This window comes from Bos grunniens, chromosome 23 (assembly GCF_055505025.1).
Source record: "Bos grunniens cultivar Pamir isolate PY7600 chromosome 23, Bosgru_T2T1.0, whole genome shotgun sequence".
NCBI lineage: Eukaryota > Metazoa > Chordata > Mammalia > Artiodactyla > Bovidae > Bos > Bos grunniens.
The window spans coordinates 16,734,267-16,759,697 of record NC_141187.1 but is presented as its reverse complement, the minus strand read 5'-3'; the positions used below and the strand labels follow the sequence as shown (position 1 = coordinate 16,759,697).

At 46.5% G+C, this 25,431-nt stretch overlaps 1 pseudogene across 1 annotated transcript; it reads right to left on the bottom strand.

Annotated features, from left to right (window-relative positions):
• Positions 1-18,207: 18,207 nt before the first annotated feature.
• LOC147346780 (large ribosomal subunit protein uL16-like) lies at positions 18,208-22,012 on the bottom strand (annotated as a pseudogene). Its single transcript, XR_015152204.1, has 2 exons — positions 21,984-22,012; positions 18,208-20,101 (listed from the first exon to the last, which is right to left on the bottom strand). The product of XR_015152204.1 is annotated as a large ribosomal subunit protein uL16-like (transcript).
• Positions 22,013-25,431: the final 3,419 nt, after the last annotated feature.

The window sequence follows — 25,431 nt, the reverse complement described above, 5'->3', positions numbered from 1 at the left end:
CACGACTAAGATAATCATGATGGTGTGATCACTGACCTAGAGCCAGACATCCTGGAATGTGAAGTCAAGTGGGGCCTTAGAAAGCATCACTACGAACAAAGCTAGTGGAGGTGATGGAATTCCAGTTGAACTATTTCAAATCCTGAAATATGATGCTGTGAAAGTGCTGCACTCAATATGCCAGCAAATTTGGAAAACTCAGCAGTGGCCACAGGACTGGAAAAGGTCAGTTTTCATTCCAATCCCAAAGAAAGGCAATGCCAAAGAATGCTCAAACTACTGCACAATTGCACTCATCTCACACACTAGTAAATTAATGCTCAAAATTCTCCAGGCTTCAGCAATATGTGAACCGTGAACTTCCAGATGTTCAAGCTGGTTTCAGAAAAGGCAGAGGAAGCAGAGATCAAATTGCCAACATCTGCTGGATCATTGAAAAAGCAAGAGAGTTCCAGAAAAACATCTATTTCATTTCTGCTTTATTGACTATGCCAAAGCCTTTGACTGTGTGGATCACAATAAACTGGAAAATTCTGAAAGAGATGGGAATACCAGACCACCTGACCTGCCTCTTGAGAAACCTATATGCAGGTCAGGAAGCAACAGTTAGAACTGGACATGGAACAATAGACTGGTTCCAAATAGGAAGAGGAGTACGTCAAGGCTGTATATTGTCACCCTGCTTATTTAACTTCTGTGCAGAGTACATCATGAGAAACGCTGGCCTGAAAGAAGCACAAGCTGGAATCAAGATTGCCGGGAGAAATATCAATAACCTCAGATATGCAGATGACACCACCCTTATGGCAGAAAGTGAAGAGGAACTAAAAAGCCTCTTGATGAACGTGAAAGAGGAGAGTGAAAAAGTTGGCTTAAAATTCAACATTCAGAAAACTAAGATCATGGCATCTGGTCCCATCACTTAATGGGAAATAGATGGGGAAACAGTGGAAACAGTGTCAGACTTTATTTTTTGGGGCTCCAAAATCACTGCAGATGGTGATTGCAGCCATGAAATTAAAAGACGCTTACTCCTTGGGAGGAAAGTTATGACCAACCTAGATAGCATATTCAAAAGCAGAGATATTACTTTGCCAACAAAGGTTCGTCTAGTCAAGGCTATGGTTTTTCCAGTGGTCATGTATGGATGTGAGTTGGATTGTGAAGAAAGCTGAGCACCGAAGAATTGATGCTTTTGAACTGTGTTGCTGGAGAAGACTCTTGCGAGTCCTTTGGACTGCAAGGAGATCCAACCAGTCCATCCTAAAGGAGACCAGTCCTGGGTGTTCACTGGAAGGACTGATGCTGAGGCTGAAACTCTACTACTTTGGCCACCTCATGTGAAGAGTTGACTCACCGGAAAAGATCCTGATGCTGGGAGGGATTGGGGGCAGGAAGAGAAGGGGATGACAGAGGATGAGATGGCTGGATGGCATCACCAACTCGATGGACATGAATTTGGGTGAACTCCGATAGTTGGTGATGGACAGGGAGGCCTGGCATGCTGCAATTCATGGGGTTGCAAAGAGTCAGACACGACTGAGCAACTGAACTGAACTGAACTGATAGTGAGCCTTAATGTTGGATAATGCCAGTTCTCCAACTTTGTTTTTCTTCAATAATGTGTTTTTTACTCTGAGTCTTTTGCCCCTCCATATACAAACCATTTTTGAATGACTTTATGAAGATACAATTCACAAACCATACAATTTACCCATTTAAATTGTACAGTTTAATGGGTTTGGGTATATTACATTATTAATTATTTTAAATTGTGGTAAGACATTTATAATATACTTTTTTCCACTTTAAAAATTTTAAGTGTATTATTCAGTGGCATGAATTACACATTCAAAATGTGCAGCCATCAGTTCAGTTCAGTTCAGTTGCTCAGTCGTGTCTGACTCTTTGCAACCCCATGAATCGCAGCATGCCAGGCCTCCCTGTCCATCACCAACTCCCAGAGTTCACTCAGACTCACGTCCATCGAGTCAGTGATGCCATCCAGCCATCTCATCCTCTGTCATCCCCTTCTCCTCCTGCCCCCAATCCCTCCCAGCATCAGAGTCTTTTCCAGTGAGTCAAATCTTCACATGAGGTGGCCAAAGTACTGGAGTTTCAGCTTTAGCATCATTTCTTCTAAAGAAATCCCAGGGCTGATCTCCTTCAGAATGGACTGGTTGGATCTCCTTGCAGCCATCACCACTATCTAATTTCAAATCTTTTTCTTTATTCCAAACAGCATTTTGGAACTACTAAGCAGTGACTCCCCAGTTTGTTCGGGTGTCCCTGACAAAGTACCGAAAACCAGATGGCTTAAGACAATAGCAACTTATTATACGATAAATTATATATTGTTTTCAAGATTCATCTATGCTGCAGAATGTATCAGAACTTCATTTCTTTTTATGGTTGGATAATATTCCATTATATGGATATGTCACATATTTTATCCATTCACGTGTTGGAAACTTGAGTTGTTTCCATCTTTTGGCTACTATGAACCATGCTGCAGTGAACGTTGGTGTTCAAGCCCTGCTTCTTCTAAAGTGTTTGGACAGCACACCAATATCAACTTTTTAAAACTGCCCATCAAGCAAGTTTTTAAAATTACCTCATATGTGTCATTTACTTGTAAATTATATGCCTATGCTATTTTGTTAATACGTAATGTACATAATAAATATGCTTCAAAGTGAAAAGGTGAGACAAAGAATAAATATGAATAAATCCAATACAAATAGAAGTAAAAATAAGTAAGTGTCTCTTCCCGAATCCCATCTTGGAGACAGTGAGGTACCACTCTACCCGAAGGGATATATGTGATTGACAGACGGCCTTGCCTTCACTTCCTGATTATTTTTAGGATCCCATATTTCTTTGACAATCTGATGAAAGTTACGGACACTCTCCAAAAAACTTCCCTCAAATACTCATAGCATTTCCAATACACATTTCATGAACTGAAAGAGATTCATGGACTGAGGCTGCAGAAGTGCCCCCTCCAAGTGCCACCTCTGCTGCTGCCACTTGAGAAGTCGCCTGCGGAAGCGGAAAATGCTGCGTCTCCCTTCCTTGCGCCTCCCCACCTCTCACTGCTTCCTCCCATTCACAGGACCTACTTGGAGCTTGGGAAATGTAGTTGCAGGCTTCCAGGGCCTGCAGAACACAGAAGGGAGGGCATGAAGCTGGGAGCTGACAGGCAGAGCAGCAGCCAGTCTCAGCAGCCACGCAGACCCCACTGGAAGCAGATCCACGTGGACTACTGCATTCTCTGTCTCCCCTCTCCTGGGACGCCCTCCTTGACGACGGGTGCTGTTGGTCCCCCACACTTTCTCCAGAGCCTGGAATCAGGTAACTGAGTCACTGCTCAATAAAGCTGTTCTCCTGGACCGATAGAGACACTGAGTGTTCTCTGCTTTCAACATACAAAGGAACCAAGGTCCAGAAAGTCATGACTTGCCCAAAGTCAGCATGCCATGACATGCCTGTCTGGCAAGTCTCGGGAAGGTTTTGGAAGAGGACGGAGCTGACTTGGCAGCTGTCCACGCCCCACTCCCCGCCACGCCTCTTGATCTGGCTGCCTGGAGCAAGCTGTGAGCTGAGATGTGGATGTAGCTCTTTTATGTCTGCATGTGCTCTAGCAGCTGGGGCCAAGAAGGGCTGACTCAGCAGTTACCTCCCCAGGGCTGAGAACTTCCTCCTGCCCCAGGAAATAGGGCATCCTGGTGCCTCTGCCCAAAGGGCCAGGCTGGAGGTCAGGGAGTCTAGTCAACGGAGGCAGGAGCTAGAAGACGCAGGGGGGACCCTGCACTGGCCCCTCGCTCCTCTGTTCCCCAGGGTGCAGCGCTTCATCACAGAGACTCTGATACACTGACATATTTTACTAATATGCTAAAAATGGTGACCATATTTCCTAAACCAAAATTGTGGTACACATGGTTAGACACATGTGAATTTCCTGATGTGGACAAAGGGAGACAGTGTTCGAAATAGGGTCTATCTCAGGGTTTCTTGATCTTGGCACTCGTGACAAAAATTTGGGGGCTGGGTGATTCCTTTGTTGTGGGCCTGTTCTGGGCACTGTAGGATCTTTTGCAGCATCCTTGACCTCTACTCATTAGATGACAGTAACATCCCCAAGCTGTGACAACTGGAAATGTCTCCAGACATTGCCAAGTGTCCCTGGGGCAAGGTAGGGGGGAAGCCCTCCAGTTAATAGCACTGGTCTATTCCTGTAACTCAGGATATTTCTCTACACTAAACATGCCTAGTGGGCAAGAGATGGTGCCCAGTCTGGTGGAAATATAGTCCTGCCCCTCGAGGAGAGATGAGCAATCCTAGCTCTAGTCTGAGGGAAGAGACAGATCGTGACCTTGGGGAACTTCTGGACTAATAGGGGAGATAAACTGGATAAACTAGAGAAACTGGAAAACATGGTGGCAAGAGCACTGAACTTCGGGGACTTTCCTGGTGGTGCAGTGGTTAAGACTTCATCTTCCAATGCAGGAGGTATGGATTCGGTCCCTAGTTGGGGAGCTAAGGGAGTTTTTTATGCCTCATGGCCAAAAAGCCAAAATATGAATAGGAAGCAATATTATAACAAATTCAATAAAGACTTTTAAAATGGTTCACATCAAAAATCTTAAAAAAAAAAAAAAAAGGAGCACGGAACCTTGGAGCCAGAATATGTAATTAAAATCCTGGCTCCACCATTTATACAACAAGTTACCTCTTTGTGTGTTAGTAACCTATCTGTAAGATGGCGATAATGTTGGTACCACCTATCTTGTAGAGTTCTAATAAGTTACTTATGATGACAGATTACATTTTTTGAAAGTTTTCGATTTCTGGAAAAGTTGAGAAGCTAGTGCAGAGTTCCCAGTTTTCTCTGTTATTAACGTTTGTTATAAGTAATGATGCAATAAGTGAAATGAAGTGAAATCACTCAGTCGTGTCCGACTCTTTGCGACCCCATGGACTGTAGCCTACCAGGCTTCTCTGTCCATGGGATTTTCCAGGCAATAGTACTGGAGTGGATTGCCATTTCCTTCTCCAGCGGATTTTCCCGACCCAGGGATCGAACCCGGGTCTCCCACATTGTAGACAGATGCTTTACGGTCTGAGCCACCAAGGAAGTCCAATGATGCAATACTGATCAGATCAGATCAGTCGCTCAGTCATGTCCGACTCTTTGCGATCCCATGAATCACAGCACGCCAGGCCTCCCTGTCCATCACCAACTCCCGGAGTTCACCCAGACTCACGTCCATCGAGTCAGTGATGCCGTCCAGCCATCTCATCCTCTGTCGTCCCCTTCTCCTGCCCCCAATCCCTCCCAGCATCAGAGTCTTTTCCAATGAGTCAACTCTTCACATGAGGTGGTCAAAGTACTGGAGTTTCAGCTTTAGCATCATTCCTTCCAAAGAAATCCCAGGGCTGATCTCCTTCAGAATGGACTGGTTGGATCTCCTTGCAGTCCAAGGGACTCTCAAGAGTCTTCTCCAACACCACAGTTCAAAAGCATCAATTCTTTGCTGCTCAGCCTTCTTCACAGTCCAACTCTCACATCCATACATGACCACAGGAAAAACCATAGCCTTGACTAGACGAACCTTTGTTGGCAAAGTAATGTCTCTGCTTTTGAATATGCTATCTAGGTTGGCAATACTGATACATTATTATTATTAACTAAAGCCCATGGTTTATTCAGACTTCCTTAGCTTTTCCCTAAAGATCTTTATTCTGTTCCAGGATCCCATTCAGGACTTCTCATCACATTTACTTGTCATGGCTCCTTAGGCTCCTCTTGGCTATGACAGCTTTTCAGACTTTCCTTGTCTCTGATGACCTTGACAGTTTTGATGAGTATTAATCAGGTACTGTCTTCCCAGGTTTTGCTAGTGGTAAAGAACCCACCTACCAATGCAGAAGACATAAGAGATGCGGGATTGATCCCTGAGTCAGGAGGATCCCCTGGAGGAGGGGATGGCAACCCACTCCAATATTCTTGCTTGGAGAATCCCACGGACAGAGGAGCCTAGTGGGCTACAACCTGTAAGTTCGCAAAGGGTTGGACACCACTGAAACGATTTAGCATGCAGGCACAGTCAAGTACTAGCCCTGCAAGGTGTCCCTTTATTGGAATTTTTATATAATTTTTTAGAAAGTTATTCATTTATTTGTTTTTGGCTGTGCTGGGTCTTTGCTGCTGTGTGCCGGGTTCTCTCTAGTGGTTTGTGGGTTTCTCATTGTGATGGCTTCTCTTGCTGCTGAGCACTGGCTTTAGGGTGTGCAGGTACAGGTTCCAGTAGTTGTGGCACGTGGGCTCAGTGGTTGAGGCTCCGAGGCTCCAGAGCACAAGCTCGATAGCTGCAGTGCACAGGCTTAGTTGCTCTGAGGCATGTGGAGTCTTCCAGGATCAGGGATCAGACCTGTGTCCCCTGCATTGGCAGGTGGATTCTTTACCACTGGACCACCAGGGAAGGCCCCCTTTATTGAAATTTGTCTTATTTTTTCTCATAATTGGACTGGGATTATAGATTTGGGGAGGGGAGAAGTCACAGGGGTAAAGCACACTTCTCACCATATTGTCTCAATAGTATATCCTATCAGCGTGACTTCGAACTGCGAATGTTGACCTAGATCACCTGGTTGAGATGGTATTTGTCAGGTTTCTCTGCTGTGAACTGATCCCCCGCACCTCTCTTGGATGTGCTCTTGGGAAGAAAGTGGTTGTGCACAGCCCATGCTTCACGAGTGGGGAGCCTCATAATGAATTGGTGAAGATTGAATAAATGCAGAAATGTAGTGTTGGCCGGAAAGTTCATTTGGGTTTTTTTTTGGTGTGATCTTATGACTCATTGGAAAAGACACTGATGCTGGGAAAGATTGAGGGCAGGAGGAGAAGGGGACAACAGAGGACGAGATGTTTGGATGGCATCACCGACTTGATGGACATGGGTTTGGGTAGACTCTGGGAGTTGGTGATGGACAGGGAGGCCTGGTGCTGTGGTTCATGGGGTCGCAAAGAGTAGGACATGACTGAGCTATGGAAAAACTCGAACGAACTTTTTGGCCAAACCAATATATTCTCCTTAGAACAGCGCCTGGCATGTGGTAACTCTTTCGAATGATCTGCTATTATGATGACGATGGGGAGACCCTCTGAAGAAGAGATTGGACATTCCCTACACAGAAAACATAACCAGGACAACTCGTAAGACAGTATGCTGTGTTAGGCAGAATAAAGACATCCTCCACTCTACCAAAGATGTCCCAGGGATTTATGAATACATCACCTTATGTGGCAGAAAGGACTTTGCAGATGTGATAAAGGGTGTGGACCTTGAGATGGGGAGATTACCCTAGATTATACAGGGTGCCAATTGCCAGGCTCCTCTGTTCACCAGGCAAGAATACTGGCATGGGTAGCCATTCCCTTCTCCAGGGGATCTTCCTGACCCAGGGATCAAACCCAGGTCTCCGGCATAGCAGGCAGATTCTTTACCGTTTGAGCCACCAGAGAAACCCTAATGTAATCACACAAATTCTAAAACTGGAGATGCTTTCCTGGCTGAAGGTATGGAGAGAAGGCACACAGTGTCCGCGACTTTCGACACTCACAGCAGAGGGTCAGAGAAATGGCGGCATTAGCACTTGACACACATAAGCCAGCTTTGCAGACGGAGGAAGGGCCTCCGGGCCCCAGGAAGCCACACGGGCCTGCCAACCCTGGAGTTCAGCCCCATGAGACTTGTGTTGGATCTCTTATCTACAGAACGACGAGGTGATACATCTGCAGTGTTAAAAGCCTCTGGCCTTGGTTAAGGCAGCGATGGGAAACTAATAGTGTGTTGACAAGCATGGAGCTGGAAGTGGAAATGCAGTCCTCAAGCAGAAATTGCTGCGTACTAACTGCAGATGAATCAGCTGGCCAACCCTCTTGCCCTGCAAACTCAATTCTTCCCAACAATAACAACAATCAGAAAAGATTGGTGCTGATGCTGTCATTCTTGGGGGCCAGCTTCACCCCAGGCACTTGGCTGGGGCTTTCAGAACACTGTGTAGTTTAATCTTCACACCACACCACGCTCTCTCCGATTTTACAGAACAGACAGAGGGGAGGATCTTCTGCCCTTCTTCCCTCCTGGGTCAGCTCCCTGCTGATAATTAACTCTCTGCAAGTTGGAAGTTGCTCTTCAGAAAGCCAAAGTCCCTTTAAATCCAAAGAGTCAGATACTTGCCTGGTAGTCCAATGGCTAAGACTCCACGCTTTCAATTTTGTGGACCTGGTTTCCATCCCTGGTCAGGGAACTAGATCCCACATGCCACAACTAACACCCAGCAGAGCCTAATAAATATATATAAACAAAACAAAGGGTCGGTTTGAGGAGGTGTTTGCTATCTTACAGGCCTTAGTTCAAGGCAGCCTAAAAAAACAGTCTTTGCAGATTTTTCAGACCTTGCCAGAGCATTTGGAATACCCTGCAAACATTCATTCATTCATTAAGCATCTATTAAGTACCAACTATTGATCCCTGTTCTCAAGAAGCTCCAACCCTATTAGGGAAGAGTAGGGCTTGGACAGGCATAACCATAACCCGGAAGAGTAGGACTGTGACTTTCAGGAAGCATGTCATGAGTGTTTAATTGGGGAGGAGGCACCAGGATGTGGGAATCCAGGAAGACTGCAAGGAGGTGGCACGTTTAAATTGAGTCTTGAACGAGTGAACTTCATGTTTCCATTCCCTTTGTCATTAAACAAACACGGATGGAGCGCCCACTGGGCGCCAGCTCTGTGCTCCTGAAACCAAGGGGACTCTAGGAACTCTGTGTCGAGGAGGTGGCAGAGCTGTAGATGTTGAATTCCCTCACTGCACCGTGAGCGCCCCTTAGAGGCAGGAAGAGGCGTGAGTGTGTGGAGGCCAAAGGCTGGTTCCTGGGAAGCCTTCTCCAGGAGAGTGAGTCTAGACAGAGCAAAGTCAGCAAAGGAGACCAGGCAAAGAGGTCAGAGAGTTAGCAGGAGAACCAAGGGGGCAAGATCAAGCCCATCCCTGACATTTGCAAGGCCTGGGAAATGCAATGGCTTGCAGCTCCTAGCCCGCTCCTCCCCTTTCCTTTTCACATTTTCAGCTTGTCCTGCAGAGTGAGAGTCTCCTTTTAAAAAAAAAACAAAAAACTTATTTTTATTTATCTCTTTGCCTGTGCTGGGTCTTAGTTGCAGCTTTCAGGATCTTCCATCTGAGGAAGGGATCTCCTGGCTGGGGCGTGCTGGATGCTCAGTTGCCACATGTGGGATCTAGTCCCTTAACCAGGGATGGAACCTGGGCCCCTGCATTGGGGGGTGCAGAGTCTTAGCCACTGGACCACCAGGTCTCCTATTAATGGAATGCACATACATTCCAACCATACACCCCAGCTCTATCTGTGCCCCTACCTTCAAACAGCTGCCCCCTGATTGCCCCTCAGACCCAGGGCACACACACCAGTCATGCTTCACCCTCAAGAGGACAAACCAAGGGTGGAAGCCTTGGTTTGTAGGCTCTGGAAGGGGGCCTAGGACTGTTTGGGCAAAGATGCTCAAATATTGGGTACCTGGAGTGTGGCCTAGAAAACAGGTCACATCCTGGGGTAGGGGGGCATGTTCTTTGACTTTGTGAACTCCTTGTTCTGTCTTGGACTCTGGTTGTCTGGGTCTGAAGGTCATTTTGGGGATAATTATGGAAGCAGGAGGAGAAGGGGGCAACAGAGGATGAGTTGGTTGAATGGTATCATCTACTCAATGGGCACGAGTTTGAGCAGACTCTGAGAGATGGTGAAGGACGGGTAAGCCTGATGTGCTACAGTCCCATGGGGTCGCAAAGAGTCAGACACGACTTAGCGACTGAACAAAAGTGGAAGCCCTAAGAGCAGGTTTCATCCGATGTCACCTTCTCCAGGGAGACTGAGTGAAACAGGATTAAGCAGAGGCCACTGACCAAGAAAGTGACCCCCGGCTCGGTGAGAGCAGAGTCTGCACAGGGCAGGCTGTGCAGAGATTCGGGGTGAGCCTGAGGTGAGGGATGGGAGGCAGAGAACACAGAGCCCTCTTTCAAGAAATTTGGCAGAGAAAGGAAATAAAGCCCAAGGAAGGGCGTGTGAGCAGGAGGGAGGTGAGAGGGAATGTTTGTGTTTAGAAGGCAGCAGACAGGCGTATGTTCTGTTCTGAGGGAAAAGAGTCTGTGCAAAGAGAGAGAGGCTGAGAAATCAGGGGGGAAAAGGAAGGATGAGAAAACATGTCCAGAAAGGATCTTTTAAACTCATCAGCTAGGGGGAATATGATGGCCTTAAAAGAAAAAAAAAAAGAATAGAAGGACTCCTCTTTCTACAAGCCAAGAAGGTGGGAGGAGATTGAGAGATTGCAGGAGCCCTAGCTGGGTGGTCTGGATTGTCCCTGAAATAATCCACATTTATCGAACACCCATTCACTGTGTGTCAGGCCGTTTTAGGCAATAAGCACGTAAAATCTTACCTGTATCTCACAGCAGTCCTTAGGGTCGATACTATTATTGTCCTCTCCATCTGACAGAAATGAAAATGGAGGCACCAGGGACTCCCCTGGGGTGCAGAGGTAAAGACTTCGCCTTCCAGTACAGGGGGTGCAGGTTCAATATCCGGTTGGGAACTAAGATGCCACATGCCTCGCAGCCAAAAAATGTAAAACAGAAGCAAGATTGTAACAAATGCAATAAAGACTTTAAAAATGGCCCGTATCACATACACACACACACACACAATTAAAAATGAAAAAAGAAAATGGAGGCACCAGAAGGAATAGTAACTAGCCCAGAGTGGCACATCTGTTAGTGACCTGTCTCTTAGACTAGGCAAAGTGGCCTCTGACCAGGTATCCACTGTTTAGAAGCCTCGGCGTGTCACAGCCACATGCGAAAAGAAATGTACTAACAGGATGAGACTTCAGCTTCTAGCCATAATGAAGTGACAGGGGCTAGGTTTACTCTCCTGCCTTAAAAAAACCAGGGCTCCAGACAAAACAGCTGAGACCATGATTTTCAGACTTCGGACAAAGGCAACCTGGAACCGATCCCTGGGAAGAAGGTGAGCCCTGTAATTACCCCAGCTCCCCGCCCCAGGCTGTTTCCAGCCTTCAGGGTCGGGAGGAGGGACAGAGCTTGAATGTCTTGCTGATTGAGAAGACAGATTTAGAAAGGTGCTAGAAACTCACAGGCCAGAGTCCCAGCGAGGGGAAGCTGAACACACATCCAAGATCCTCAGAGGTGTCTCCTCGAATCTGGCTGAGCACTGATTTGCACATACATGAAAGAAAAGGCTGGGGAAAGAGACGCTGAAGGCAGAGCATTGCCTGGAGCTCACGTAGGGCAGGAATTAGTTTGTGCTCCTGTCAGGCAGAGTAGAAAGACCTCATAATACATGGGGTATTGAGTACAGTCCTCAGAAGGGTAAGGCCATAGCAGAGGTCTACATTAACCTTGGACTAACAGCTACTCTGTATGTGTCTTAAGAATCTTAAAAGCAAGTCTCACAAGTATACATCTTACTCCAAGTATGTTAGCTATGTGCCAGAACAAAGTCCAACATTACTTAAAGGAATGCAACAAACTCCTACACCAAACAATGGAAAATTCACAATGCCTAGCTTCTAATCAAAGTACAGACAGATGTCCCTCCTGAACACAGAGGCAAAAATTTTAAGCAAAGTTTTAGCAAATCAAATTCAACAATATATAAAAAGGATAATATATTATGATCAAGTGGGATTTATCTCAGGAATGCAAAGTTGGTTTAATGTTTGCAAACCAATCAATTGAATTACCATATTAACATATGAAAAAAAAAGGAAACCATAGGATCATTTTAATAGATGTAGAAAAACTGTTTGACAAAATCCAACAACCATTCCTGATAAAAAGAACTTTCAGAAAATTAAGAATAGAAGGAAAGCTCCTCCGTCTGATGAAGAATGTCTATAAGCAGGGAATTCCTTGGTGGCCTAATGGTTAGGACTCATTGCTTTCACTGCCCTGGGCCTGTGTTCAATCCCTTGTTGGAGAATTAAGATCCTGCAAGCCTTGAGCAGTACGGCCAAAAAGAATCTAGGAGCAAACAAACAACAACAAAATGGCATGCAAAGTAGAAAAATATGACCCACAATCAGGAGAAAAATCAATCAGTAGAAAGACTCAGAAATGAAGAGATGAAATAACTAGCAGAGGAAGACACTGAAGAGATAATATAAATGTGCTTCACTCATATGCCTCATGTATTCAATAAGGTAGAGAAACATACAAACATGAAAAAGAGAGAAACAGAGGTTATAAAAAAATCCAACTGTTGTGTCCAAAAATGAAAAATCAGTTCAGTTCAGTCACTCAGTTGGGTCTGACTCTTCTTCCCTGTCCATCACCAGCTCCTGGAGCTTGCTCAAGTTCATGTCCATTGAGTCGGTGCTGTCATCCAATCATCTCATCCTTTGTCGTCCCCTTCTCCTCCTGCCTTCAGCATCAGGGTCTTTTCCAATCAGTCAGTTCTTCACATCAGGTGGCCAAAGTATTGGAGTTTCAGCTTTAACATCAGTCCTTCTAATGAACACCCAGGACTGATCTCCTTTAGGATGGACTGGTTGGATCTCCTTGCAGTCCAAGAGACTCTTGAGAGTCTTCTCCAACACCACAGTTCAAAAGCATCAATTATTTGGCTCTCAGCTTTCTTTATAGTCCAACTCTCACATCCATACATGACTACTAGAAAAACCATAGCTTTGACTAGACGGACCTTTGTTGGCAAAGTAATATCTCTGCTTTTTAATATGCTGTCTAGGTTGGTCATAGCTTTTCTTCCAAGGAGAAGCATCTTTTAATTTCATGGTTGCAGTCACCATCTGCAGTGATTTTGGAGCCCCCAAAAATAAAGTCTGACACTTTCCACTGTTTCCCCATCTATTTCCCATGAAGTGATGGGACCAGATGCCATGATCTTAGTTTTCTGAATGTTGAGCTTTAAGCCAACTTTTTCACTCTCCTCTTTCACTTTCATCAAGAGGCTCTTTAGTTCTTCTTCACTTTCTGCCATAATGGTGGTATCATCTGCATATCTGAGGTTATTGATATTTCTCCCAGCTATCTTGATTCCAGCTTGTGCTTCATCATTTTAAATGAAAAATATAATATCTTAAATAAAAAAAAATACACTGAATGTGACTAAGAACAGTTTAGACACTGTAGAAGAAATTATCAGTGAATATTCAGATATACCAGTTAAAATCTAAACTGCCACTCAGAGGAAAAATAAGAGGTGAAAAAACGTAAATAGAACATCAGCATTTGAATACTGTCAAGTCATCTAACACTGAGAAATTGAAGACTCAGCTTGGGACAGCGAAATAAAAATATATATATTTGGAGAAATAATTATAACTTTCTTTTCAAATTTGATGAAAGCTAGAAACAACAGACAATAAATAAATATTTTTTAAAAGACATTATAAAATGACACAAAATTCAGTGATTTTTATATTTTTCTGTCATCATAGAAAAAGCATAGCTCAGCGTACACACACAGACATGTTTTTGGTTTTAAGGAAGATATATTTTGTCAGCCTAGGAAGCTGGAACTTATTTTACATAATGGATTGTTGGCTTTATTTGCAGCTTTTAACTATCGGGATATGGAAGTGGGAGGGGGTGTCCTTTGCACTCTTGCCTTGGCTGCAAACATGAAGGGTAGGGCTGTGTCTGGTACAGGATAGACCCCAGACCAAAGTGGTCTGGCCCCAGAACCCAAGTGCTGCCCACTTCCCCACACTGCCTGCTTGCAGAGAATGAGGGGGGTATTGGGGAAGAGTAAAGCCTAACTCCATAGCACAGGGAACTCTACTCCATCCTCCATAATGACCTATGTGGGAAAAGAATCTAAAAAAAGAGTGGATATTTGTATATGTATGGCTGGGTCACTCTGCTGTACAGCAGAAACCAATACAACATTGTAAAGCAACTAAGCTCCAGTAAAAATTAATTTTTAAAAATAAACAAAATACTGTAGCAAAAAAAATAAAATGACTCCTACCATATTTCAATAGGGATAAAAGAATAAAGCACAGAGGAGTTTCTGGAAGAGGCCAGTTAAGATGAAAAGGAACGTCTGTGGGAGTGGAATTTAACGTTAAGGAGGAAAGCTTGAGGGGTGAGGGACGTGAGTGATGAGGGTGCTGGGGGCTCTTCTTTTGGGGTGGGGGTGGACCACAGACTCACCAGTAGTAGGGTTGCTGCTGCCGCTGCTGCTAAGTCTCTTCAGTCGTGTCCGACTCTGTGACCCCATAGACGGCAGCCCACCAGGCTTCCCCGTCCCTGGGATTCTTCAGGCAATAACACTGGAGTGGGTTGCCATTTCCTTCTCCAAAGCATGAAAGTGAAAAGTGAAAGTGAAGTCGCTCAGTCGTATCCGACTCTTAGTGACCCCATGGACTGCAGCCCACCAGGCTCCTCCGTCCATGGGATTTTCCAGGCAAGAGTACTGGAGTGGAGTGCCATTGCCTTCTCCGAGTAGTAGGGTTATCAGGTAGTAGGGTTTTCAGGTGAGAAGGGAAGCCCTTGGGCTCTGATCTCTCCATTGAGAAGACTCTCTTTACTTCAGCCAATGCCCTATTACCCTCAGGAATAGAAAGCCAGCCCACTTGACAATTGTAAAAATAAATGCAGGAGGAAACAAAGCAATGTATATACTATGTTCTGTCGAGATATTGTGCCTGCCAGATACCGCTAATGCCGGGCCAGAGATAGCTAGTCTGATAGAGACGTTATTAGACACAGGCTAGCACTAAGCTGACATCTTTCTCTTTGATGGTATCAAAAGGATTAAAAAGGACTCAAAATGCAATTACTTTTTGCCATCAAGTCATCTCTGGGACACCAGTGATACAGCCCCCATTGTCTGCGAAGCATTGCCCTGGGCCAGACTCCAGACAGTGCTAATCCGAGTGGTCAAACCGAACTTCCCCCACCTGCCACCGACCTACTGTTATGTGCTGGTACCCTGTCTCCAAAGACATCCCCCAACAATCTCCCCCATCCCTGTGCCATGTCCCTCCTCCTACCAGGAGACGGAGGCCATCTCCCCTCCCTGTGGGTCTGGGCTGGCCTTGGGAACTCGCCTTGACCAATAGCATGCACCAGAAGTGAAGGTGTGCCAATTTCAGCCTAAGCGTTAACTGATCACTTCTGCCTGGACTCCTTGGAGCTCTGGACTGCCAGGTAAGAAACCCACCCAACTGGAGGAGGTCCAGCCACCCCAGTGAAACTGCTAGCTGAATGCAGCCCACCACCACCATGAGGCACACAGGTCACCCCAGCTGAGCCCCCAGCATCATGACAGATAGCAAATAGCTGCTGCTTTAAGTCACCACATTTTAGAGCAGTTTTTACACAGCAACAGGCACCTGATTGTGTGCCAAGCACCACCAACAGCCTTACACGTGTTATTTGTTTAATCCTCACAACGTTCCTAGGAGAATGGTACCTTTCACTCCATTTTACAGATGGGAGAACGCAGGCTCAGAAAGGTGATGTCACCATGCCCATGGTTTCATAGCTATTAATAGAAAAGTACTGGAGCGTAGACTGGACCTTACATGTCTGATTCTAAGATGGGCGAGGCAAGGGGATGGTGGGGAGACCAGCAGGGATCCCACATTCCCATGCCAGCGGGGAGAGAGAGATGCTGTCCAACTTGCCCCAGTCCAGGACCCTCCTGGTCCCCCAGCCAGAGTGCAGCAGACTGAGGAGGGCAGTGCAAGATGGAACCGGAGGCCAGGTTCTGCACTGAGAGCTAATGCTGGGAGAAAGGGGCTCCTTGGCTACCAACTTTTTAAAAAATTTTTTTATTAATTTGGCTGAGCCAGGTCTTTTATATATATATATATATATATATATATATATAATTGTATTTATGTATATACCTATGTATTTTGGCTGTGCTGGGTCTTTGTTGCTGCATGGGCTTTTTCTAGTTGCGGAGAGTGGGGGCTGCTCTTCGTTGCAGTGCACAGACTTCTCATAATGGTGGCTTCTCTTGTCGTAGAACATGGATTCTAGGGCACATGGGCTCAGTAGTTGTGCTTCCCGGGCTCTAGAGCACAGGCTCAACAGTTACGGTGCTCGGGCTTAGCTGCTCCGAGGCATGTGGGATCTTCCTGGATCAGGGATCAGACCCATGTCCCCTACAAGGCCAGGCAGATTCTTTTACCACTGAGCCACCAGGGATGCCCTGCATCAGGGCTTAGTTGTGGCATGTGGGATTTACTTCCTTGACCAGGGATGGAACTGGGCCTCCTGTGTTGAGAGTTTGGAGTCTTAGCCATTGGACCACCAGAGAAGTCCTGAGCCAGCCTTTGACCCAGATTCCCAGCCCCTTACCCTGCCTGGGCCGCCACTAGACTTCACATGATCCCAGCTGGATCTTCTCTCTGGAAAAGGTCACCTGGCTTGTCCAGCTCGCTAACCTGGGGACCCATGTGGCCAGACTCCTGATACCCAGTGCCTGCTCTGTGATGGACACGGGGCTGCCCACAGTGGGCATTTCCCTGGCACAGGACTCTCTCCTGCCTGCTTACCAGCATCCTGCTGAATAGTCTTCCTGTGTCACAAGCTAAACCTGAAGTTTCCCTCCCCTCTTGATCCTCGATGCTTAGATGCTTAGATTGACAAGATTAGTATTGACAAGATTAGACTGACAAGATTCAGAGCTGGGTAGCCAGGGGACCCTTCAGGCATCAGTTTGTGTGAATTTACTAACAGACAGGCCTTCACTGGAGCCCTGGGAAGGGAAGGGACACTTCTGGTGCAGTAGCCTGGGACAGAAGGAGAGGTGAGAGGGATGGCGTGAAATCACCAGAGGGCACCGTGGAGCATCACTGTCAGCCTCCGGTCCACCCTTCTCTACAGAAGTCATGGACCTGAAAGCCAGATGCCTCAGACTTGCTGACAATAGGGATCTGGGTGGTGATTTCCACCTAACGTGGCTGTGCGTGCGTGCTAAGTCTCTTCTGTCGTGTCTGACTCTCTGTCCATGGGATTCTCCAGGCAAGAATGCTGGACTGGGTTGCTGTGCTCTCCTCCAGGGGATCTTCCCCACCCAGGGATTGAAACTGTGTCTCTTACATCTACCTGCACTGGCAGGCGGGTTATTTACCACTACAGCCACCTGGGAATCCCAACGTGGATGCACTGGGTAGTATTTGGAAGCAGCAGTAAGTGCCCTTTGGGGCTGCTTTTGCTCATGGAAAACATGGAGGAGATGTGCCATTTTTCTGCTGCAGCCTCCCAGGGGCCATTCTGTAACTTGGCAGCAGCAGTAGCATCATGCTGATTCCTGGATGGCAAGCCATGAGGTATGATCTGGAACGCTGAATGTCAGTGGGACCCCTGGTGGGTTCCAGGCGGTCACCTCCCCTTCTGGGAGATGCTGCCGTTCTCCCGGCTTGGCCAGGCCACGGCATTCCGGTAGGAGCCTCTTCTATCTCTGCCTGGGCACTGTCTTCCCTCTTCTGTTGCCTTTCCTCCCTCTTTAAATCCTCTCCCCATGAGAGCTGCTCAGTTTTCAAACTGTCACTGATTCTGCAGATTCAAAAGCAGCCTCTGGGCTTGCGGGAGGATGGACAGAGAATCCAGAGGTTGACATTGTAGCTCACCACCTGTGCCCTGGGGAACATCCCCTTTCTTCTGGGGGCTTCAGTTTTCTAACCTGTAAAAAGATCAGGTTGAAATGAAAGTTTCCTCCCAGCTTGAACCTACGATGATTCAGTCCACAAGCATGTGGTCTGCTGTCTGACAGGTACTGGGCTGGGTGCTGGTTTTTGTAAAGCTCGCCTTCTAGGAGACAGGCAGATGAATAAGCATGGAATTAGACCAGAGAGGACTACGTGCTGCGCCGTGGTTGAAAAGATTGAGCTCTATCAGCCTTGTGAAGAAAGCAGCAGTGACCTGACTCTCTGGCCCCCACTGCCACCCCCTCAGCCCATCCCCCACTACCCAGCTACTGGCACCGTCAATTCTTTTAGATCATTCCTTTGAGTTTTAGCATCGCACATTTTTGTGGAAGAGACTTTCACCATTATTTTTGGACTTATCAGTATTAGGTGCCAATTAAGTTCTCACTTAATTTTTTTTTAAGATTTTTTTTCAATGTGGATCTTTAAGTTTTTATTGAATTTGTTACAATCTTGCTTCTGTTTTATGTTTTAGCTTTTTGGCTGGGAGGCATGAGAGATCTTAGCTCCCTGACCAAGGATCGAACCTGCACCCCCTGCATTGGAAGGTGAAGCCTTAACCACTGGACTGCACAGAAGCCCCTCAGTTCTCACTTTATAAGATGTAGATTAAATTTTCTTTTATCCACCCTTCCCATTAGAACCTAGATCCCCAGCCTGTCTCCCCATTCTCTCAATATGGTTATATCATCCTCTTGGTTAGACAGAAACTCAATGTCTTCACTTTTTTTTAATTAAATTTAATTTTTTTTGGCCACACCTCACAACCTGTGGGATCTTAACTCCCTAATCGGGGGAATTGAACCTGGGCCCCCTGCAGCAGAAGCACAGAGTCTTAACCACTGGGCTACCAGGGAAGTCCCATCAACGTCTTCATTTTTATGACTAATTGTTATTTATAGCTAAACCACGTAGTAGATTATTAATATTATTTCAACACTTGTTCTCTATGGAGTGAGCTGCCCTTTTTAAAATCTGCTTTGTTTTCCTTATCCACGTTAGTGATTCGGTCCCCAAATCTTTCCCGGTAGTATAAATCTCATCTCAATAAGTCCAAGATTTAGGCATTCTGTGCATTTCATCTTCTTCAAGAAATTGCTCCCAGAGCCCTTTCACTTCTCTGCAGGAGGACCTACTGGCTCTCTATTTCAGGCACTGATCCTAATCTCTCTCTCCTGTTGATTTTCTGATGTCTTTGTCTTGTGTTTGCAGGAGGGAACACACCCTCCACCCTCCCACTGTAGAAATGGTCAATGGAAGTTGTAATTTGGGGAGAATTTGCATGTCTCAGCATGTTTTTGTTTTACACTGAATAGTTTAGCAGGGTATGGAATTTTAGGTTGGAAAAAAATCTTCCCTTAGAACTTTGAAGGCAATGCTTCCTCATATTCTATGACAGTTCTCTTAAACAACCAACGCTGTTTTGAGTTCTGATCCTTTCGTGTGATTCAGTTTTCTTTTTAGAAGTTTGTGGCATCTTCTTTTTTGTCACCAGTGTTCTGAAATTCTATGATGTTGTGCTTTGGTGAGGGCACATTTTCATATACTCTTTGGCCTATTCAGTTTGGAAACTCATGTCCATCAATTCTGGGAAATGCTCTTGAAGTAATTTTTTTTTTTATAGGAAAGTAGGATTTATTGGTGGGTGTAAGTAAGCAGGGGACAGTGCCACGGCTCTCATGAACACAAGGGCCACCATTTGTTCTGAGGGCCACGACTGGGGATATATTTGACCCCACACCCATCTGGGATGAACTGCTTTTCTGCCACCGTGTTTTCAAATTCATCTGCATTCAACTTAGTAAATCCCTGCCTCTTGGAGATGTAGATCTTCAGGTGTCCAGGAAACTTTCACTTGGCTCTGCAGAGGACCTCAGTCACATGCTTCCTGCTCTACAGCTTGGTGAGGATGGACATCGTGTCTTGTCCAGTGTGGATCCTGGCCACTGTGCCCTGGGGCTCTGCAAAGGCATCTTGCACACCTGTCTGGAGTCTATCACTCTAACACAGGACAACACGGTGACATAGAAGGGGTGGAGCTACATTCAGATGTGAAAACCATCTTTGCCACAGCTTTTCACCACGTACTTGTTGGCACAAATACGGGCAGCCTACAGGGCTTTAGAGGAGAACTGCTGATATTCATCCGACACCATGTGGCCACAGAGTAGGAACTCATCCACTTTTGCCTTCTTCTGCCCCAGGTCAGTGATGATAATCTTACCACCAGGGACATCTCGGCAGAAGCAGAAGGGAGATTTTGGATATGGCTTGTTCTTACAATACTGGTAACACCAGGCAGGGCGAATTGTCTGTGGCCTGCTGAAGGGAAAGAGCTCTTGAAATAATTTTTAAGGGATTTTTCTCTTCTCTGTTTTTTTTCTTTGATTTTGTTTCTTTGTTTGCTAGAGTTTGGGAGGATATCTTTAACTTTCAGTCTTTCTGTTTAATTTTCATTCCTGTTATATTTGAAATCTCTGAGACCTTATTTTGTTCCCTGAATGTTCATTTTTATAGCATCTTATTCTGATCTCACGGTTGCAATATCATATTTCTCTGAGAATAAATAATTTTTTAAAAACTTTCCTTCTGTCTGCACAACAGTATCCTCCAAATTGTTTTCATCTGTCTGTTTTGATCTCTGTTTTTCATATTAGATGCGTTCCTCATGTGTCTGTGAATCTTTGGGTTCCTGCTGAAGAATGGAACTCTAAAAGCTTTGCGACTACGGGCGGGCCTTTGCTGCCTCTACCCTTTAGAAAGCCTTGAGGACTTCCTTGGTGGTACAGTGATTCAGCATTGCCTGCCAATGCAAGGGACATGGGTTCAACCCTGGTCTGAGAAGATCCCACATGCTGTGGGGCAACAAAGTCCGTGGGCCACAGCTACTAAGGCCCATGCGCCTAGAGCCTGTGCTCCATGAGAGAAGCCACCGCGATGGGAAGCCCATGCACTGCGACGAAGAGTAGCCCCTGCTTGCTGCAACTAGAGGAAAGTCCTCAAGTAGCAACGAAGACCCAGGGCAACCAGAACTAAATAGATCAATCAATACATTTTAAAAAATACTAAAAAAAAAGTCTCTCTTGATGTCAGAGTCTCTCACCCAGTCCCCCTGTAGTGACCCTGCCTCGCTTACATCTGTGTTCCCCAGCCCAAAGACTCTCCATCTTACTCACTCTAGAGTATACATCTCCCGTCACCTGCGATGGTACAGGGAGGGAAAAGAACTGACCTGCACAGAGTAAGGGAGGGGATTTGGAGAACTAACTGCTCCTTAAATTGACTTTTAATTTTTTTTTTTAACAGGCTTTTTTATTTTTTAAAGATTTTTTTGATGGGGACCATTTTTAAAGTCTTCATTGAATTTGTTACACTATTGCTTCTGTTTTATGGTTTTTGGCCTTTGGGCCAGGAAGCATGTGGGATCTTAGTTCCCTGACCAGGGACTGAACCCACAGTCCCTGCACTGGAAGGAGAAGTCTTAAACCACTGGACCACCAGCGAAGTCCATAGGCTTAATTTCTTCTCAGAGAAGTTTTCAGTTCAGTTCAGTTGTTCAGTCGTGTCCAACTCTTTGCAACCCCAGCACGCCAGGCCTCCCTGTCCATTACCAACTCCCGGAGTCTACCCAAACTTGTGTCCATCGAGTCGGTGATGCCATCCAGCCATCTCATCCTCTGTCGTCCCCTTCTCCTCCTGCCCCCAATCCCTCCCAGCATCAGAATCTTTTTCAATGAGTCAACTCTTCGCATGAGGTGGCCAAAGTACTGGAGTTTCAGCTTTAGCATCAATCCTTCCAATGAACACCCAGGACTGATCTCCCTTAGAATGCACTGGTTGGATCTACTTACAGCCCAAGGGACTCTCAAGAGTCTTCTCCAGCACCACAGTTCAAACCCATCAATTCTTCGGCACTCAGCTTTCTTCACAGTCCAACTCTCACATCCATACATGACCACTGGAAAAACCATAGCCTTGACTAGACGGACCTTTGTTGGCAAAGTAATGTCTCTGCTTTTGAATATGCTATCTAGGTTGGTCATAACTTTCCTTTCAGAGAAGTTTTAGGTTCACCGAAAAGTTGAGTGGAAAGTCCAGCGAGTTCCCGTACGCCCCCTGCTTTCCTGCCCACACGTGCACAGCCCCCTTTACCATCACCATTCTCTCCCCAGGGAACATCTGTTGCAGTGGATGAACCTACACGGACACACCATTGTCCCCAAAGTCCATGTTTACGTGAGTGTTCACCCTTGGTGTTGAACATTCTAGGGGTTTGGACAAATGTGTAAAGGAACATACTCACCGTATAGTTTCACATTATTTTCACTGCCCTAAAAAGCCTGTGCTCCATCTATTCATTCCTCCCTCCTCCCAACCCCTGACAACCATTTCCGTTTTACCTTTTAAAATTCACCCTTATCCCTGCTTCTGAAAGTAACCCATGCCAATCTAGCCCGGAGCCCCGGGCCCTGAGTCGGGGAGTGGGGCTGCTTCTCAGCTGCCCTCATCTCTGGCAGGACTCAGCCTTCTCTGCCCATCCTCTCTCCAGCTTCCAAAACTTGTTGCTATTGTCTCCTCCCTTGTTCTACTGGTTTCTATGAAACTACACCTTAAGAACAAGTCCCTCTGTGTAGTTAAGCAGGGCTTCAGGAGGAAAATGCATGAGCTCAATTTGCCACCTCTAAGTAGAGGTGCTCCAGTTGAAATCTCTGTGGTCACCTCAAGTTCAACTTGATCCAGACCACTCCCCCATCCTCTTCTGCAAAATAAGGTTCTGATTTTCTGTGGGTCCTGATTTCTGCCAGTGGCTCCTGCTACTCGGTTACCTACGGTTTGACACCACAGGGTCCTCTCTGCACCTTTGTGTTCTTTGCCTCCTGTTTGTGGGCACTCTCCCCTTCTCTTTTCCTCTGGGGTCCCTCCCATTTCCCCTCCTCTGTTAGCAGCAAGATCCAGCCTCTCATATCCAGGTCTGAACAAACAGCCTGTTAGTGATCTTCGAGTATTTTCCCTTCCCATCTAACTTACAAAATGTCTCAAACAAATATACTTGCCATAGTCGTGTCATTCATGGCCCCAAAATATTTTGTCTAGAGCAAAAAGTCCCAGTTTCTGAGTAGGCAGGTGAGTTTCCACAATATGACTACTATATCTGCCTCTCCCAGCCTGCTTCTCCTGCTAAGACCACTGGGCCTGATCACAGCCACTCTGTACACACTGGTCCCTTCCGGACCCTGATCCCTCTGCCTGCACATCTCCCAAAACTCATTGTAAATGCTGCCTCTGACACCAAGCTCCCCGAGTTACCCCAGAAATTGCCCACACCCTCTTCTAGGTTTCCAACCTTGAATCAAAAGTCATGTTGCCATGTTTGGCTAACATATCTGTCCTTCTTTGGGGTTGTTTGAGGGGACGGACTGGGTCTTATCCGTCCTGTACATTCGGGGCTTAGCTCGGTATCGCGTATGCATTAAGTTCTCAATAAATGTTGAATGTGTGAGTGATTGACTTTATAGTTATATTTCATTATTTGTCTGTGTCTATTCTCTTCTATGCTGCTGCCTCCATTGTCACCATATTAATAATACTTTAATAGGAAGATCATTTAAATAATTAAACTCCTTGAAAGTGTCATTAGAAGGACCTTCTTTGTACCAAAGATTGCTCACAGCAAAACAGAAAAGAGCATGTTCTTTTGCATGCTGCCTTAACTTGATTTATTATTTCACTCCTTTACATATCTGTCTTTCTTCCCTAACTGTTCCGTCTGTCCCGCAAGGGCAGGGTCTGTGCTTAGCTATTCCTTCCAGCATTCCTCATGGCACTCGGCACCAGCCTGGGTAGAGAGCAGGGGCTCCGTAAAGATTTGTAGATGGACTTACATGTGCTCCAAGGTGCGGGGAGGATCAGAGGGCTGGTCTGGGGTGACTGACTTTCTGGTGTGGAAGCAAAATCAGATAGCCAAGCTGGGCTTGGGTCAGGCCTGGGGGGAGGGTGATGGTGAGGACCAGCGTGGACTGTGGGAGAAGGTGTCTGGGAACAGCCCATCACAGCCAAGTGTTCTTTGGGAAGCAGGGAGACGAGCAGAATGAGGAAGAGGGTGGATGGAGGAGAGGAATGTGTGTGGACAGAATGGCGGCGGGGTGAGGGTGGCCAGCGCAGTGGGGCAGGGACGAAGAGGGTGGGCAGGCCTCCAGGGTCAAGACCTCAGGGCGATGTCTTGGCTCCAGGGGCTGACCAGCCCCCTGCCCTACCTCCACTTCCCTACTTCTCTTTCACCTCCACTTCGGGTGTCAGAGCCAACTTCACCTTCACCCTCACTGGGCTGGGTCTCCCCTCCCTTGGATCAGCTTCACCAGGTCCAGGCCGGGGCCTCTGCTCCCGGATGGCGTCTCGCCTCGCGTCCTGCCTCCCTCCCTCCCCTTGGCCATTTGCAAGTTCCATGAATGTGTCCAGACTCTCCCTCACAGAGCGGACCCCACCCCTCTTCCTGAGCAGCTGAGCCTGAGCCTTGGGGGAGATAACAAGGACGGGGATGTGAGAGGTGCCTAGTTTGATGGACAAGGGTGGGTCCTCATGGAAGCATCACGCTGAATCTCTGCTGTCCTCTCCTACCCCCACTTAAACATGTATCAAAACCTACAACATCAGTACAGAGAAAAATACGGATAGTAAAACCTTTTCTTGACATTCCAAGGGTATCCCCTTCCCCTCCCCCGCTGGGGTCCTCACTTGCTCTCTCCCTTTGCTGCTAAACTTGGTGAGAGAGAGTTTACACCCCTGCCTCACTTTCTGCTGTGTACATGGCCTGCTTAACACAACTCCCTTCTCTCAGAGTAGATGCTATCCTCGGGTGCCAAGGGCTTCCTGTTGTCAAGTCCATGGTGGTGATGGTAGTGGTTGAGGAAGGGTGGTTCTTCCAGGCTTTGCCCTCCCTAAGCACCTCAGCCGCGCCCTGCAGAACCCCTGCCTTGGCCTCAGGCTGCCTTCTCACCTGGCTCTCTTCCCTGATTGCCTCCTCCATCTCTGCCTTCCTTCACAGTCATGTTTCTTGGCCCACAACCAGATGTGGGCCCAGATGTATCAGTATTTCAGCAAGGTTAATCTCTCCAGCCCCTCTGCATAGGGCCAGCTTGCTTGTCCTGGCCCTCCCTGCAGGCCCAGCTGAACGACAGACCTCTTCCTTGGCCCTGTCTTGAGCCCAGAGGGGCTGAAGGAGTGAGATTTCTTTCTTTGGCCCAGGACCCAAACCTTGGAATCATTCTTCTTTTGTTTTTAAGTGAAATATTCCAGCCACACAAAGGTATCAGGAATAATGGGATGAACCCCTGTGTTCCTACCAGCCGGCTCAGGAATAAACATTATCAATATACTTGAAGCCCCTTGAGTACCCCTTCTCATGGCATCTTCCCTTCCCCAGAGAGGCAACTACCATCCTGAATTTGTATTTATCATTCCTACAAATTCTTTCAATGTTCATGACATGTATGTGTGGCTTACACATGCATGGCTTCAAAGCTCTGTGTAACCAGCAGTGCTCTGTGTATCTTTCTTCCATTTCCCCCTCAGATGTACCCTGCTTATGACAAGTTGCACTGTGGACTCCTTTTCTCCACAGTCTAATATTCCACTGTGGAAATGGGCCACAC